The 16,735-nt window shown below is 42.3% G+C and overlaps 1 long non-coding RNA gene across 1 annotated transcript; it reads right to left on the reverse strand.

Moving 5' to 3' along the window:
* Nucleotides 1-1,808: 1,808 nt before the first annotated feature.
* Nucleotides 1,809-3,864, reverse strand: LOC120977854. The gene is made up of 3 exons (XR_005773980.1): nt 3,839-3,864; nt 3,063-3,167; nt 1,809-1,856 (listed from the first exon to the last, which is right to left on the reverse strand). It is a non-coding gene; the product is annotated as an uncharacterized LOC120977854 (long non-coding RNA).
* Between the last annotated feature and the right edge of the window lie 12,871 nt (nt 3,865-16,735).

Raw genomic sequence — 16,735 nt, forward strand, 5'->3', positions numbered from 1 at the left:
CTTATTGAATTGAAGCATCAGGCGATGTGCATTTGTGTAATGAGGGATGATGTGACCTAAGGAGATCAATACCTTATATCAAGGTGTACATAATAATTAGGCAGCTTGGGTTCCTTATGCCAAATGGGCCCAAAAAATAAATTTAACTGACCGTAAAAAGTACAAAAGCTGTTGGGATGTAGCACTCTTAAAATTGCTAGGATATTGAGGCGTGATCATAGAACCATTAAACGTTTTGTTGCAAATAGTCAACAGGGTCGCAAAAAATATGTTGAGAAAAAAAGATGCAAATTAACTCCCAAATATTTGAGAAGAATTACATGGGAAGAGACCAGGAACCCATTATCCTCCAGTTATGTCACATTCCAGAACTGCAGCCTCCTTGGACAGAAGGTCAAGGTGTTCGGAGACATGTCCAAGGTAAGGAAAAGAAAAAAACGCCCCTTTCCCCTGATTTTATAATAAAAAGAAGAAAAAACACACATATTAGGTATCGCCGCATCCGTAACGACCGGCTCAATAAATATATCACTTGATCCACCCCGTCCAATAGACACCATAAAAAAAAAAAAAAAAAAAAAAATGTGTCAAAAAAAGCCATTTTTTTCACCTTACATCACTAATAGTGCAACACCAAGCGATCAAAAAGACATATGCTCAAAAATAGTACCAATCTAACCATCACCTCATCCCACAAAAAAAAGGGCCCCTCCATAGGTCAATCACCCAAAAAATAAAAAAACTTTGGCTCTCAGACTATGGAGACACTAAAACATGATTTTTTTTGTTTAAAAAATGCTTTTATTGTGTTAAATAAATAAAAAAGTATACATATTGATTATCGCCGCGTCCATAACAACATGCTCTAAAAAAAAATACCACATGACCTAACCCCACAGATAAACACCGTAAAAAAAAAAAAAAAGGTCCAAAAAACTTTTTTTTGTCACATTACATCACAAAAAGTGTAATAGCAAGGGATCAAAACGTCATACGCACCCCAAAATTGTACAAATCAAACCGCAATCTCATCCCGCAAAAATGATACCCTACCTTAAAACAATTGCCCAAAAAATTGAGATACTAAAACATGATTTTTTTTTTGTTTCAAAAATGATATTAGCGTATAAAATTTTAATAAATAAAAAAAGTATACATATTAGCCTCTCGCTGCTGCAAGTTAGCCTCCACGAGGGCTTTCACGACAGCTTCCATTTTGTCAAGGGACACTGGTTGTAATCTCGCTGGTTTGATGTAAGACATACAACCGTGCCCGGAAAAACAAAAAAATTTAGGCCTTCATGCCAGCCTCACTGCGCGTGCGCGCATCCTCCACCAATTGTGGGGATTCGATCTGATAGGCAGGTTAGCGGACGCAGTATAGAGGCAACAATAAAGTCTTTGAATTAAACAGTTCAGTGTTTATTCACACATTAAGTAAATGACAACACAAAAAGTCAGTTTCAAGTCACCTTGTGATTCTGGTGTTCGTTCACACCATGCAGCAAAGAAAAAGTCCTTAAACAAAGCAGAATCCACCTGCTTTCACACCAACAAGGTAGTGGGCCTTAATCCAGGCCCAAACTTCCAGGTCCCAACAAAGAGACTGACAGAGCTCCACTGTCAGAGAGGAGTAATCCACACCACCTGACAGTGCTGCCTGTGTTTTATAGCCCAAAACCAAGACACGGCCTGGAATGTGGGGAGTAGTCACCCACCCAGCACTTTGACCAACCATCCACCCATCCAATCATATATCCATTTACCTTGTTTGCAGAACAGATCATGTCCTGACTTTCCCCAATTCCTCTGCCTCAGACTATAGGGTGAATACGGTTGCTCCGAAGTAGTTTGGTCTGTGGTGGAGAAAGGAAAACAGTATTTAGGGCCAGTGAAATACAGAGACTTATGCAAGGTAAGAGGGGGGTATAATTTAAGATTTGGTATCTATCTAATTATTCTGTCTATTCATCCTTCTATCTTTCTCTCATTTATGATCCCAAACATTCATTCATCCTCTCATCCATAAATCCACCCAACCAACCAACCAACCAACCAACCAACCTTCGATCCATCCACCTATTAATATTTTAATTCAAATATCCATTAATCCAGCCTTCCAACCACCTTCCATCCATACATCCAGCCAAGCAAATATTAACTATCCACCCATCTATCATCCATCAATTAATTTATTCACCATCTAATGATCCATCCAAAAAGCCATCCATCCTCCATTTCACCCATCCAATCATGCATCCATTTACCTTGTTCCTAGAACGGCAGCATTTGGGCGATGTCTCGCCTCCTTCTGGCTCCTCTGCCTCAGAGGACAGAGGGTGAACACGGTTGGGCCGCAACAGTAGTTTGATCTGTGGGTTAGAGAGGAAAACAGAATTTAGGGGAAGTGAAATACAGGGACTATGTAGGGGCAAGCTTCACAGACTTTCAGAGCTCGTTTTAAAGGCCTTAAAACAGCCCTCTTTGCCTATCTAGGAGCTTCACTGAGGAAAACTCTACATCTGCACAGACTCCCTGAGCCTCTCTCATCCCAAGACTGGATAGAGCGCTCCAGTACATGTCCATAGCTCAATATACTGGTAAGAACTTATTACCAGCATTTACTGGGAACTATAAAATGTCGATAATTATAACCAAAATAATCTAGACAAGAGCCTTAAAAAAATCATAGACGCATAAAAAAAAATTCACGGACACAGGAAAAAAATTTACTATTTTTATGGACTGTCTAGAAATTTCTAGACGGTTGGCAACCCTGATCCCTTCTCTGTACTTATCTCTATAATGAGTACACAAAGGATACATCTACCCTCCTACTGATCCCCCATTCATCCAACCAACCATATATTCATCAATTCGTCCATCCACCCATCAGTCTTTATATCAAAGTATCCATGCATCAATCCATCCATACATCTAACCAAGCAGAAACCAATCATCCATCCATTTATCATCCATCAATTTATTTACCATCCAATGATCCATCTATCCAACCAGCCAGCCATCCTCCATTTCACCCATCCAATCATGCATCCATTTACCTTGTTCCTAGAACGGCAGCATTTGGTTGATGTGCCGGCTCCTCCTGACTCCTCTGCCTCAGAGGACAGAGGGTGAACACGGTTGTTCCGCAGAAGTAGTTTGATCTGTGGTGGAGAGAGGAAAACAGAATTTATATGCAAGGGATAGGCTACATGGTTAAAACAGCCCCCATGACTATGTAGGGGCAAGCTTCACAGACTCTCAGAGCTCCTCTTAAAGGCCATAAAACAGCCCTCTTTGCCTATCTAGGAGCTTCACTGAGGAAAACTCTGCATCTGCACAGACTCCCTGAGCCTCTCTCATCCCAAGACTGGATAGAGCCCTCCAGTACATGTCCATAGCTCAATATACTGGTAAGAACTCATTACCAGCATTTACTGGGAGCTGTAAAATGCCGATAATTACCACCAAAATAAACTGCCAGCCTTCAAAAAAATCTTAGACACATCGATTTTTTGCACAGACACAGTAAAAAAGTTGCCTATTTTTATGGACTGTCTAGAAATTTCTGGACGGTTGGCAACCCGGATCCTTCTCTGTACATATCTCTATAATGAGTACAGGAAGGATACATCTACCCTCCTACCGATCCCCCATTCATCCAACCAACCATATATTCATCAATTCATCAATCCACCCATCAGTCTGTATATCAAAATATCCATGTATCAATCCATCCATACATCCAAGCAAGCAGAAACCAATCATCCATCCATCCATATATCCGTTTATCTATCATCCGATGATCCACCCAGCCAATCATCCATCCATTTACCTTGTTCCAAGAACTGCAGCCTTCAGCTCTCCTTGACTCCTCTCCTTGTGTCTCAGAGGACACAAGGTAAATACGGGCACGCCGAGGTAGTTTGTTCTGTGGTGGAAAACAGAATTTAGTGTCAGTGAAATACAGGGACATATGCAAGGGGGACTATATCTACAGTGCTGCCATAATTATTCATACCTCTGGCAAATTTTGACTTAAAGTTACTTTTATTCAACCAGCAAGTAATTTTTGGACGGGAAATGACATAGGTGTCTCCCAAAAGATAATAAGACTATGTACAAGAGGCATTATTGTGGGAAAAAAAAACATTTCTCAGCTTTTATTTACATTTGAGCAAAAAATACAAGATGTTCCGCACTGTGGAAAATCTCAGAGGATGTGGTCAGAAGCCAAAAGTGACACCTGTGCTGCCAGGAGGATAGTTAGAGAGGTTAAAAAGAATCCAAGGATCACCACCAAGGCCATCCTGGTGAATCTGGGCTCTGCTAGTGGCAATGTCTCAAGGCAGACAATCCAACGGACACTGAACACTCCTAAGTTCCACTTCTCCAGATAAGGCACACAAAAGCTCATCTGAACAAAGAAGACAACTTTTAGGGTCTTCTGTGTTAGGGTTAGATGAAACAAAAATTTAATTGTTTGGTCACAATGATGTTTCCTTCATTTGGCGTAAAAAAGGAGAAGCCTTCAACCCAAAGAACACCATCCCCACTGTCAAACATGGTGGTGGGAGCCTAATGCTTTGGGGGTGTTTTTCAGCCAATGGACCAGGTAACTGTGGCGTGCCAGATCCGCAGGGGCTACACGTGAGGTGCACGGTGGGCCGATGAGGGGCTAATAATAATACAGTTCATCGGTTTACTCACGGTTAGCAGAAAGACTCCCTGGGCCAGCAGCACAGTGATGAGGAAGACAGCACGAAATCCTCCGGGGCACGCTCTGTGGTAGGGAAGCACCAGCCTACATGGAGGTTGAGGTGCCCTTGATGGCAGTGGTGTTTAGGGTGCTTGTGGCGGCTGGGTCCCTTGGTGGTATTTGTCGTGACGCCAGTACCGTTAATGGTGGTACAACCAGTTGTAGTAGTGTTGAAGAATGAAGTAGACAGTGGTAGGATACAACTCACAACTTTTACTGTGACTGGTTTTAGTTGTGATATATACATCCAGACAGAATACAGTCTTTTGTTCTTTAGAGGAATTCTGTTGATCCACTGTTAATAGGTTTGGCTGGGTTTTGACTCAGGCTGTGGTTCTGTGTAGGTATTTCTGGTAGGTGACTTTGCTTCAGGTCCCTTTTAAACCAGAGTAATTTGGTGAGGTTGCCCGTGGCTAAAGTATCCCTCACCTGGATCCTCAAAGCTCTTTGATGCCTAGGTAGTGGCTTTTATCCTTTGGTTTTCAATCTTTCCTGGCTTTACTTTTCTCCTGAGCAGACGTTCTAGATCTGCACTCTCTCAAACTAAACAGAAGACTGACTACAGATAAGACCTGAGCTGGGCTGGATATCCCAGAGTGGTGCTATCCCCATCTAGTGGTGGGATGTATAAATTACACTAGACCAGCCTATGAACAGGGATACAACAGGTGTTGTAATACAAAATGACATGTAATACGAAAATGCAGTTTCACAGTAATTTTGCAGTTCCCACGTGTCCTTAATGGGACGCTGCAGAACCTAATCACAGTAAACAGCACCATGAAAAAAGAGCAATACATGAGGATTCTCAACGACAACATCAGGCAGTCTGCAGAGAAACTTGGCCTTGGGCACCAGTGGACATTTCAGCATGACAATGACCCAAAACACACAGCAAAAGTGGCGAAGAAATGGTTAGCAGACAACAACATTAACGTTTTGGAGTGGCCCAGCCAGAGTCCAGACTTGAATCCAATTGAGAATCTGTGGAGGGAGCTAAAGATCAGGGTGATGGCAAAAAGACCCTCCAACCTGAAAGATTTGGAGCTCATTGCTAAAGATGAATGGGCAAAAATACCTGTGGAGACAAGCAAAAAGCTGGTCTGCAAATATAGGAAGCGTTTGATTGCTGTAATAGCCAATAAAGGCTTTTCTATTGATCATTAGGGTATGAATAATTTTGGACTGGACACTTTTTGCCCAAATGTAAATAAAAGCTGAGAATTCCCCCCCCCCCCCCCCCCCCCACAATAATGCCTCTTGTACATCGTCTTATTATCTTTTGGGAGACACCTATGTCATTTCCCTTCAAAAAATTACTTGCTGGTTGAATAAAAGTAACTTTAAGTCAAAATTTGCCAGGGGTATGAATAATTATGGGCAGCACTGTATCTATCTATCTATCTATCTATCTATCTATCTATCTATCTATCTATCTATTATCTCTCTGTTGATCCATCCTCCATCCATCCACACACCCAACCAACCATCAACAATCCACCCATTCATCTTTTCCAACTATCCATTCATACATCCAATTAAGCAAAATCCAACCAACTAACATCCACCCATCCATCAATCCATTTATCTACCATCCAATGATCTATCCATCCATCCATCCATCCAACCAACCGTCCTCCAATTCATTAATTCACATCATGCATCCATTTACCTTTTGGCGGCATTCAAATGATGTCCTGGCTTGCCCTAACTCCTCTGCCTCGATGAACGGAGGGTGAGGCTGGGCGCGCCGATTTAGTTTATTCTGTAGTGGAAACAAGAAAACAGAATTTAGGGTCAATAAAATACAATGATGCATGGAAGGGGGAGGGGTACATGGTTAAAAGAGCCCCTTTGCCTATGTAGGAGTTAGCTTTACTCAGGAAAAGTCAATATCTTTACCACCCCTTCATTTAAAGATAGGGCAGAGCATGCCTGAATCACTCTGCCTGATCATAGTGAGAACTGTGTGGCCATACAGTTACAGCTGCACAGTCCTCTCTATCCTCTCTGCTCTCATCTCTATCTTCAGTGCAGGAGGAATCAGGAGGGTTCGGCAAAGACAGTGGTAAAACCTAAAGTGTATGGGTCCCGATAGGGTTTTTAAGTCACAGGAGGACCCTGGAACAGGTGGTGGTGACAAGTAGGGGGCTGTGTGACTTTCTTCTAGGTGATCTATCTGGTATTTTGTATGTGTTAGGGTTAGAGTTAGGATTGTTCTGGTGGTGGGCATGGATGCTAGGGGTAGTTTGGGTGCAGGACCGGATTCACCTAGGAACCCATACATTCTAGGCTCAACCCAAAACAACGCTGGAGCCGACACAGGTAAGTGACCACTGGACCCAGATATGCAGCATTAAGAGGACTCGTCATGGATTTTCCTCCATTATGTGTGTATGCTCATGAGTCCTCGCTATGTCTTCTGGTCCTGGACTCCACAGGGTTTAGTACGGACATATAAATGAGTGATCTGCAGTCAGTAGGAGCAGAACTATTCAGGTATTACTGCATTTAATAGGACCTGGAGGTGACACGTTCCCTTGGTTTTCCACTGTCCTCCACTGGGAAGCTTGCTAGACAACCAGAGGTTCTTACATTAAAGGGGTATTCCCATCTCTGGCACTGGGGACACGCACCTATACTTAGAATGGCCACCCCCCATATATTCCAATAGGAGCATCGAAAACAGTGGAGCACCACGCTGGGCTATTTTCAGAAGTCCTATTGAAATGAATGGGAAGTGCACCGCACGAGCCCGACTACCGCTCCATTCACGTCTATTAGGCTAAAGGAAATAGCCCACCTTTGGGATTCGTACCTCTAGCGAAATGCCCCTAATGTCTGAGATGGAAATACCCATTTAACCCGTTCTTTGCAAAAGTCTACAATGGATACTGCCTTTCAATACCCTAGACCACCAGGTATACTGACATTAGGAAAGGTCATCAATTTCCGACCTCTGGGGGTCCAACTTCCTTACCGATCAGCTGTTTAAAAAAGTCGCTGCCACATTCATCGGTCACATGGAACAGCACAGTCCTATCAAGTGAATAGATCTGGGCTGCAATACCAAGCACAACCAACTGTGTAATAGATGGCGCTGTGCTGGGTGAGAGGAGGAAACAGCCTCCTGAAGCAACTGATCTGCAGGGTGTCAGGTGTCGGACCCCCAGTGTTCAGATATTGATGACCTATCCAGAGGATTGGCCGTCAATATCAATTTATATATTTTTTTTACTCACATATTCCCACAGGACTTTATAGACATTTTCATCACATTTTGTCCCCAGTGGAGCTGGCAATCAAAGTTCCCTATCAGGACACGATAGGGAGAACACAGGGGGAACATACAAACTCCATGCAGATGTTGTCCATGGTCAGATTTGCACCCAGGGCCCCAGCGCTGCGAGGCACCAGCGCTAACCTCTGCTAGCACCGGGCTCCTGGCTTTGTCTGCAACCAGAGAATCTCTAGTTGTCATAAAACTACAACTCCCAGCATGCTCCTACGGTTGGAGAGGACTGCAGGTAATAATCCAGAATAATCCTAATCAATCAGTAAATAAAATCCAGTTACAAGGAATCAGTCCAAAAAAATTAAAATTTAACTAAACCCACTATCTGCTCCTATACAAGCCCCAGAGCATTATGGGTAACATCAGGCTCCAAGATCGATGACATCACGGTTAGAACTCTAATAAATGGGCAATGACTGTTACCATGGTAACCAGGTGACAGACGGTGGAGAAAAACTGAACTGTGGAAATCAAGCAAACAGACTTCATATTTTCTTATCATTTTACCCTTTTTGACTCCTCTGGCAGACTTACAATTTGCGGATGGTAAATTTGGGAGAAATAGGCCCCTGAACAGAGCAGGACCGCCGGTTTAGCCCCGCCCATTTTAGCCCAGCGCAGCCTGAATATGCAGGGACTGTCTCTGCAAGTTCAGGACTGCGGGTCACTATGCTCTGGGTGCAGGGAGAGGGGTCTGGGGGCAAATACAACATCTGGAAATCGTATTCCTGTCCCTGGACACACAGTTCTGTGGACAATCTACAATCATCCTCAGTTCTCTCCTGGCTCTACATTACAATACAGGACTGTATTAATCTCTGGAAATCTCAGCAGTAATAATATAATAATCCTAATACCAGGAAATAAAACCTACTTACAAGAAATCTCTCCATATGACGTCAGCAAAAAACAACAGCAAAGTCTCCAAATTCCACTCTCCTTCTCTCCTATACAACCCTCAGAGCATTCTGGGCGACACCCGGCTTTATATAGCAGCGATGACATCACAGTAGTGTTTATGACATCATGGAACAGGGTTTCCATGGTAACCAGGTGCTTTTCTGGGTGGGGCCTAATAACACCTGCCAGATTCTTATATGTTATTACCATCTGGAACCACACACATGAATATCTAATAAAATAGTGACGCTTTATTGAGGTGGAAACGACAATAGCGCTCAGTAAAGAGCCAGGGGCGTGATCAGGAACACATGACACAGGCTCGCTGTATGATCGGTTATTGGCCACAGTCAGGCATCGTTATCACTTCCCAGGGCTAGCACAACAAGTACCAGCAATCCCAGCCAGCCATATTTGAAGTATCTGTGTATATGGAATGTCGTCACTGCAGCCAGGTAGATGACATCGTGGCTGTGTAAGCCGTGTACCGGGGTGGGCTCCCCAGGATACAGCGAAGTCAAGAAGGAGGAAAGCGACTCCAACACCAGTTTTACGAAAACCGTATTTTACTTAACCGTGTTAATGAATGTGACTACGAATAAATTTACATACACCCAGCCAGGAGGCTGAGACCCTTGTGCTGTACAGCGCGGCGCCCTCCGGTGGATGCTGGAGGTAAGAGCGGTAATTTACAGCCACGCCTCACCTGTTATTATCCTAGAATCAGGAACAATTATTTGGTGCGTGGTGCGGACTAGCCTGCGGTACAGCACAACGGCTTACAATCTTTTTTATTCCATGCTATAATAATTCCCTTCCCCAACAACCAGTCAAATAGCACATGCCTTAGTATTTCTCCTGAATAAACACCAGCCTGGCTTGAATTAGTTGTGAAACTTCTCAGCTCTCAGGTGTGAACTGGCACTTTAAATGTCAAGTCCTTGTTAAAGGGGTTGTCCGGGTTCATATCTGAACCCAGACATACCCATATTTTCACCCAGGCAGCCCCCCTGATGTTAGCATCGGAGCATGTCATGCTCCCATGCGCTCCCTTGCCCTAATAAATAAATGCAATAAAATACAAAACATACAGGGTAAGGCTACTTTCTGTGGCACTAGAATCCGACCACCTGATCCCGCAGAAAATGCAAGGAATCGGCCAGTCACAAAACGGCAGCATGCAGAGGTCTGTGTCCCGCTGATTCTCTGCATTTTTGCCAGATTGTGGTCGGATCTCTGACGAACCTTATTATAGTTAATGGGGCTGGCGGGCATTCTGTCTGCATCCAGCAGTGGCGGATCCATTGAATTCCGGCAGGCTGCTCCAGCTGAGAACAGCAGATGTGAATCACTAACGCAGATCTTCACCACTTCGGGAAGAACCTGAGACCACCGAAGACCCCAAATACCCTGCCAGAACATGTCGACCTCACGAAAGCCCAGGGTCCGGCCACCTGGCCTGTAGTCGGCTCTCTGGGCTGCCCAGAAGACATTGGAATGACCGATGATCCAGACGGCTGGACGTGGAGCCCCTGTAAAATAGAGCATAAACATCTCTATAACTTGAAACAATTTTTTTTTTAAACAATATAAAACACGAGAATTAACTTACCGGCAAGAGGTCTGTCTGGACATAGCTCACAAAACAACTTGAGCGCCACCGACCAATTCGCATAACGTCATCTCCAGAAAGGCCCACCCTGGCCGCCTTGGTCGCTGCACCGATACAGAACGAATGTGTTCCGAAATCTCGAGGTTCAAAACCGACGGCTGAGAGACAGCGTTTGAGAATAGCAGTGAATTGAAACCTTGTGAGAGGAGGGCAGTCTTGGTGAACCAAAAAACTACTTCCGCCGGGGTGCAATGCCCTGTAGTCCATCACTAATCAAACTGGGCAAGAGGGACCTGAAATCAGGTGGAGCGGGATCCACGCTACCTTGCCAAACATGTCTGTTTTGGAGAGTCGAATGCTGACTTTTACTGCCTCGTTACCGGTCGATACATCATTGAAGAGAAGGCCTCCTGGCTTATGGCTTGAAGGAGATAGTAGCTCGCCAATGCGGAGGGCACTGAAAAAAGCAAGGCTGAAGCTGAAAGATAAAAGGGGAACGGAAGGACACAACGAAACCAGGCTGCAAAGGAACTGGTACGAAATCGGCCACCGACATTCCAAGCGGACACCTTCTTTTCACCAACCCCGCAACGCCTGCGTAATCAAAAAGTGTTTTGTGACGTCGCACCATCCAAGAAGACAAAAATAAAAGGCAACCCCAGACATACGCCGTTGAGCAACCTTCGCTGAGACCCCTAAAGCCCGCAAGCGCAATAATAGCTCTGCCATAATTTCTAGTCTTGCGTCATCGTGACTCACATTCTGAATCCCAGCATCTTCTAGCCGTTCATCTCAGGCCTTACTGTGTGCTCTCCAAGTTGCTGGGATAACTGAAGAAGAGATCAATGATAGTAACTGCTGTCCACCAGCCTCCAGAGGTGCGGTGGGCATGGTACGCCATCCTGGTCTGCTCCCGGAAGGAGGGCCCGAAACTCCTGCCAATCACAGAGAAAGAGCATCAGCAATAAGATTATAGGATCTGGGAACATGGCGGGACCTGAAGAAGATGTTAAATACGAGACATCGTAACACTAAATGCCGCAAAAGGCCGAGGACCAGTAAGGACGAAGAAGACAGACTATTAATGCAATGCACAACGCTCAAATTATCCGTCCAGAAGCATATATGATGATTAGCAAACTGATGTCCCCAGACTTCCACCGCCACTATAATAGGAAAAAGTTCTAATAGCAATAAATTCCTGCAAAGACCAAGACTCTGGCCACCGAGATGCGCACCAGGAGTTACTGAAAACGCCATCGAAACCACTGGAACCCCAGTCATCTGTGAACAAGAAAAGCTCAGAATTGGTCGACATGGCGGACAACAAACACGTGTGACTGTTGTAACATAGTAACATAGTACATAAGGCCGAAAAAAGACATTTGTCCATCCAGTTCGGCCTGTTATCCTGCAAGTTGATCCAGAGGAAGGCAAAAAAAAAACCCCTGTGAGGTAGAAGCCAATTTTCCCCACTTTAGGGGAATAAAAAATTCCTTCCCGACTCCAATCAGGCAATCAGAATAACTCCCTGGATCAACGACCCCTCTCTAGTAGCCATAGCCTGTAATATTATTACGGTCCAGAAATACATCCAGGCCCCTCTTGAATTCCTTTATTGTACTCACCATCACCACCTCCTCAGGCAGAGAGTTCCATAGTCTCACTGCTCTTACCGTAAAGAATCCTTTTCTATGTGTAGTAGGATGATTAAAAATTCCTGCCATACTTGTAATTCGGCCTTCATCGATTTTGTCACACAGATATGGTGGCGTGGAGACTTAATGCCTCGGGTAGCAAGCGACAGATGATGAGAAAAAACCCTGCTCATCGGCATAACCCTGCAGGCAAAAACCAATAAACCCATAAGGGAACGCATTTGATGCAGAGTAACCTTCGTCGCTAAAAGAAAACCTTCAATCATTTCGAACAACTTTGACAATTTGTCCATTGGCAGACGAAAAAACATGGCCACCATATAAATCTCAATACCCAGGAAAGAGAGGCAAGTTAAGGGACCCTCCGTCTTATCAGGGAACACTGGAATGCCGAAGTTGGAGGTAAGTATTCAGGAGGAAGCCACAGTCGTCACCTGAATACGGGGCAACAAATAAAAAAATTCCAAATAGTGAATAAATGATCGGGAACCGTTTTCATAACGAACAACCCACTCAAGGAAAGTACTAAACATTTCAAAATAATGGCAGTATATGGAGCAACCCATGGGGAGGCAAGTATCGTAGAAATAAAGGCCGTTGACATAGCAACCCAACAAATAATAACAGTCTAGGTGAACCGGAAGGAGACGAAAAGCAGACTCAATATGTGATTTTGCCAAAAGGGCCCCACGACCCGCCTTTCTGACCAGGGCAACTGCCTTATCAAAGGAAACATAGGACACCGAGGCATTCTCCGCTGGGATGGCATCGTTAACTGAGGTCCCTTTCAAATGGGAGAGATGATGAATCAAAAGGAACTTACCTGGTTCCTTCTTCGGTACTACACCGAGGGGGACAACACCCGCAGTCCCATATCACCCTCCCTACCTGGTCAGGTGCTCTCCAAACCTGGATCTCACAGCCCCCTGGATCTCACAGGCCGGAAGCTGTATGAGTAATACACACAGTATTACTCATACAGCCAATGCATTCCAATACAGAAGTATTTGAATGCATTGTAAAGGATTAGACCCACATAAGTTCAAGTCCCAAAGTGGGACAAAAAATAAAGTGAAAAAAAAAAAAAGTTTTCCCCCCAAAAAATTAAAAGTTTCAAGTAAAAATAAACAAAAACGTCATTTTTCCCAAATAAAGTTTTAAAAAATTGGTAAAAAATAGGGGAGTATACATATTAGGTATCGCTGCGTCCATATCGACCGGCTCTATAAACATATCACATGACCTAACCCCTCAGATGAACACCGTAAAAAATAAAAACTGTGCTAAATAAACCATTTTTTTGTCACCTTACATCACAAAAAGTACAACAGCAAGCGATCAAAAAGGCGTTTGCCCACCAAAATAATACCAATCTAACAGTCACCTCATCCCGCAAAAAATGAGCCCCTACATGAAACAATCGCCCAAAAAATAAAAAAACTATGGCTCAGAATATGGAGACACTGAAACATAATTTTTTCTGTTTTAAAAAAGCTGTTATTGTGTAAAACTTACATAAATAAAAAAAAGTATACATATTTGGTATCGCCGCGTTCGTATCGACCGGCTCTATAAAAATATCACATGACCTAACCCCTCAGATGAACACCGTAAAAAATAAAAACTGTGCTAAATAAACCATTTTTTGTCACCTTACATCCCAAAAAGTGTAATAGCAAGCGATCAAAAAGTCATATGCACCCCAAAATAGTACCAATCAAACAGTCATCTCATCCCGCAAAAAATGAGACCCTACCTAAGATAATCGCCCAAAAACTGAAAAAACGATGGCTCTCAGAATATGGAGACACTAAAACATGATTTATGTACCCTAAACTAGTACCAACAATACTGCCACCCTATCCCGTAGTTTCTAAAATGGGGCCACTTTTTTGGAGTTTCTACTCTAGGGGTGCATAAGGGGGGCTTCAAATGGGACATGGTGTAAAAAAAAAACTGTCCAGAAAAATCTGCCTTCCAAAAACCGTATGGCATTCCTTTCTTTCTGCGCCCTGCCGTGTGCCCGTACAGCTGTTTACGACCACATATGGGGTGTTTCTGTAAACTACAGAATCAGGGCCATAAATATTGAGTTTTGTTTGGCAGTTAACCCTTACTTTGTTACTGGGAAAAAATTAAAACTATCTGCCAAAAAAGGGAAATTTTGAAATTGTATCTCTATTTCCCATTAATTCTTGTGGTATACCATGCTCTTTTATTTGCTACTGTAAATGCTTTTTGAAACATAAAATGGAAAATTTGCCAAAAAATTTAAATTCTGAAATTTCATCTCCATTTGCCAATAACTCTTGTGGAACACCTAAAGGGTAACGACGTTTGTAAAATCTGTTTTGAATACCTTGAGGGGTGTAGTTTCTTAGATGGGGTCACTTTTATGGAGTTTCTACTCTAGGGTTGCATCAGGGGGGCTTCAAATGGGACATGGTGTCAAAAAACCAGTCCAGCAAAATCTGCCTTCCAAAAACCGTATGGCATTCCTTTCCTTCTGCGCCCTGCCGTTAGCCCGTACAGTAGTTTACGACCACATATGGGGTGTTTCTGTAAACTACAGAATCAGGGCCATAAATATTGAGTTTGGTTTGGCTGTTAACCCTTGCTTTGTAACTGGAAAAAAAATTAAATGATTTAAATCTGCCAAAAAAGGGAAATTTTGAAATTGTATCTCTATTTTCCATTAATTCTTGTGGAACACCTAAAGGGTTAACAAAGTTTGTAAAAATCAGTTTTGAATACCTTGAGGGGTGTAGTTTATAGAATGGGGTCATTTTTGGGTGGTTTCTATTATGTAAGCCTCGCAAAGTGACTTCAGACCTGAACTGGTCCCTAAAAATTGTGTTTTTGAAAATTTCTGAAAAATTTCAAGATTTGCTTCTAAACTTCTAAGCCTTGTAACATCCCCAAAAAATAAAATATCATTCCCAAAATGATCCAAACATGAACTAGACATATGGGGAATGTAAAGTAATAACTATTTTTGTAGGTATTACTATGTATTATAGAAGTAGAGAAATTGAAACTTGAAAATTTGCAATTGTTTAAAATTTTTTTGTAAATTTGTTTTTTTTTTATAAATAAAAATGAATTTTTTTTACTTCATTTTACCAGTGTCATGAAGTACAATATGTGACGAAAAAACAATCTCAGAATGGCCTAGATAAGTCAAAGCGTTTTAAAGTTATCAGCACTTAAAGTGACACTGGTCAGATTTGCAAAAAATGGCCAAGTCCAGAAGGTGAAATAGGACAGAGTCCTTAAGGGGTTAAAGTGGTTAGTAGGATTAAGCCTGTGATCTTCCGATCTTCCGTTCCCCCGTAGGATCTTAATCTAGTTTAGTGATGAGCGGCAGGTGCCATATTCGATTTCGACGAAATTCACGAATATTCGATAGAATATTTGTTTCATATTCGTCGAAATCGAATATTCGTCATTATTCTAGTTATCGCGATTATTATGCGATTTAAATATCCGCGTATTGCGATTTTAACTTAAGGCTACTTTCCTATTGGTTTGATATCTAGAATTAGCGAAGATGACGAATATGACAAATGTTTTCGTCATATTCCTCAAAACTAAGATAACGAAGTATTCTCCATCTTCGTTTTAGCTACCTATTTGTCAACTTCGCTAATTCTAGCAATCAAATAGGAAGGATGACTATAGAGACAGCTGTGTTTAATTCGCTATGCGATTATTTTACTTTGCTTTTTTTTTTTTATAAATAGAATCATTATAATAATCAAGTATTTAACTATTAAATTTTTTTTTTTAAAAAGCAAAGTAATATAATCGCATAGCGAATTAAACTTGGCTGTCTCTATAGTCAACTTTCCTATTTAATTGCTAGAATTAGCGAAGTTGACGAATATGGAGCTAAAACGAAGATGGAGAATACTTTGTTAACTTCGTTTTGAGGAATATGACGAATACATTCGTCATATTCGCTAATTCTACCAAGCCAACCATAGTAAACCAGGTCAAAGTTGAAATAGCAATTTGATTAATTCAAGTTATAATAATCGAATTTCGATTTTTAACTTAGCACTGCTGTATTCCATATTAGGCTAGAATTAACGAATATGGAATATAGCAGTGCTAAGTTAAAATCGAAATTCGATTATTATAACTTGAATTAATCGAATTGTGATTTCAACGTAATTCTCAAATCCGACAGTACATTCTAGTATGGAGACGTCCCCATGGTGATGGGGACGCTCCATGAGCACGGAAGTCGTCAGAAGCGGCAACAGGCACTGACTGGAGCAGCCAGGAAGCCAGGAATCCTAAGGACAGGTAAGAACTACTTTTGGGAAGTGGGAAAGAAAAAAATATAACAATAAAAAAAAAAAAAATTTATATTCGAAATATCGAATTTATAGCACTATATTCAAAATATTAGCGAATTAGCGAAGTGCCGATATTCGCTAAAAAAATTCGATATTCGAATATTCGCGCTCAACACTAATCTAGTTTTGTCTAGAATGATGGAG

Source organism: Bufo bufo, chromosome 8 (genome assembly GCF_905171765.1).
Source record: "Bufo bufo chromosome 8, aBufBuf1.1, whole genome shotgun sequence".
Taxonomy (NCBI): Eukaryota; Metazoa; Chordata; class Amphibia; order Anura; family Bufonidae; genus Bufo; species Bufo bufo.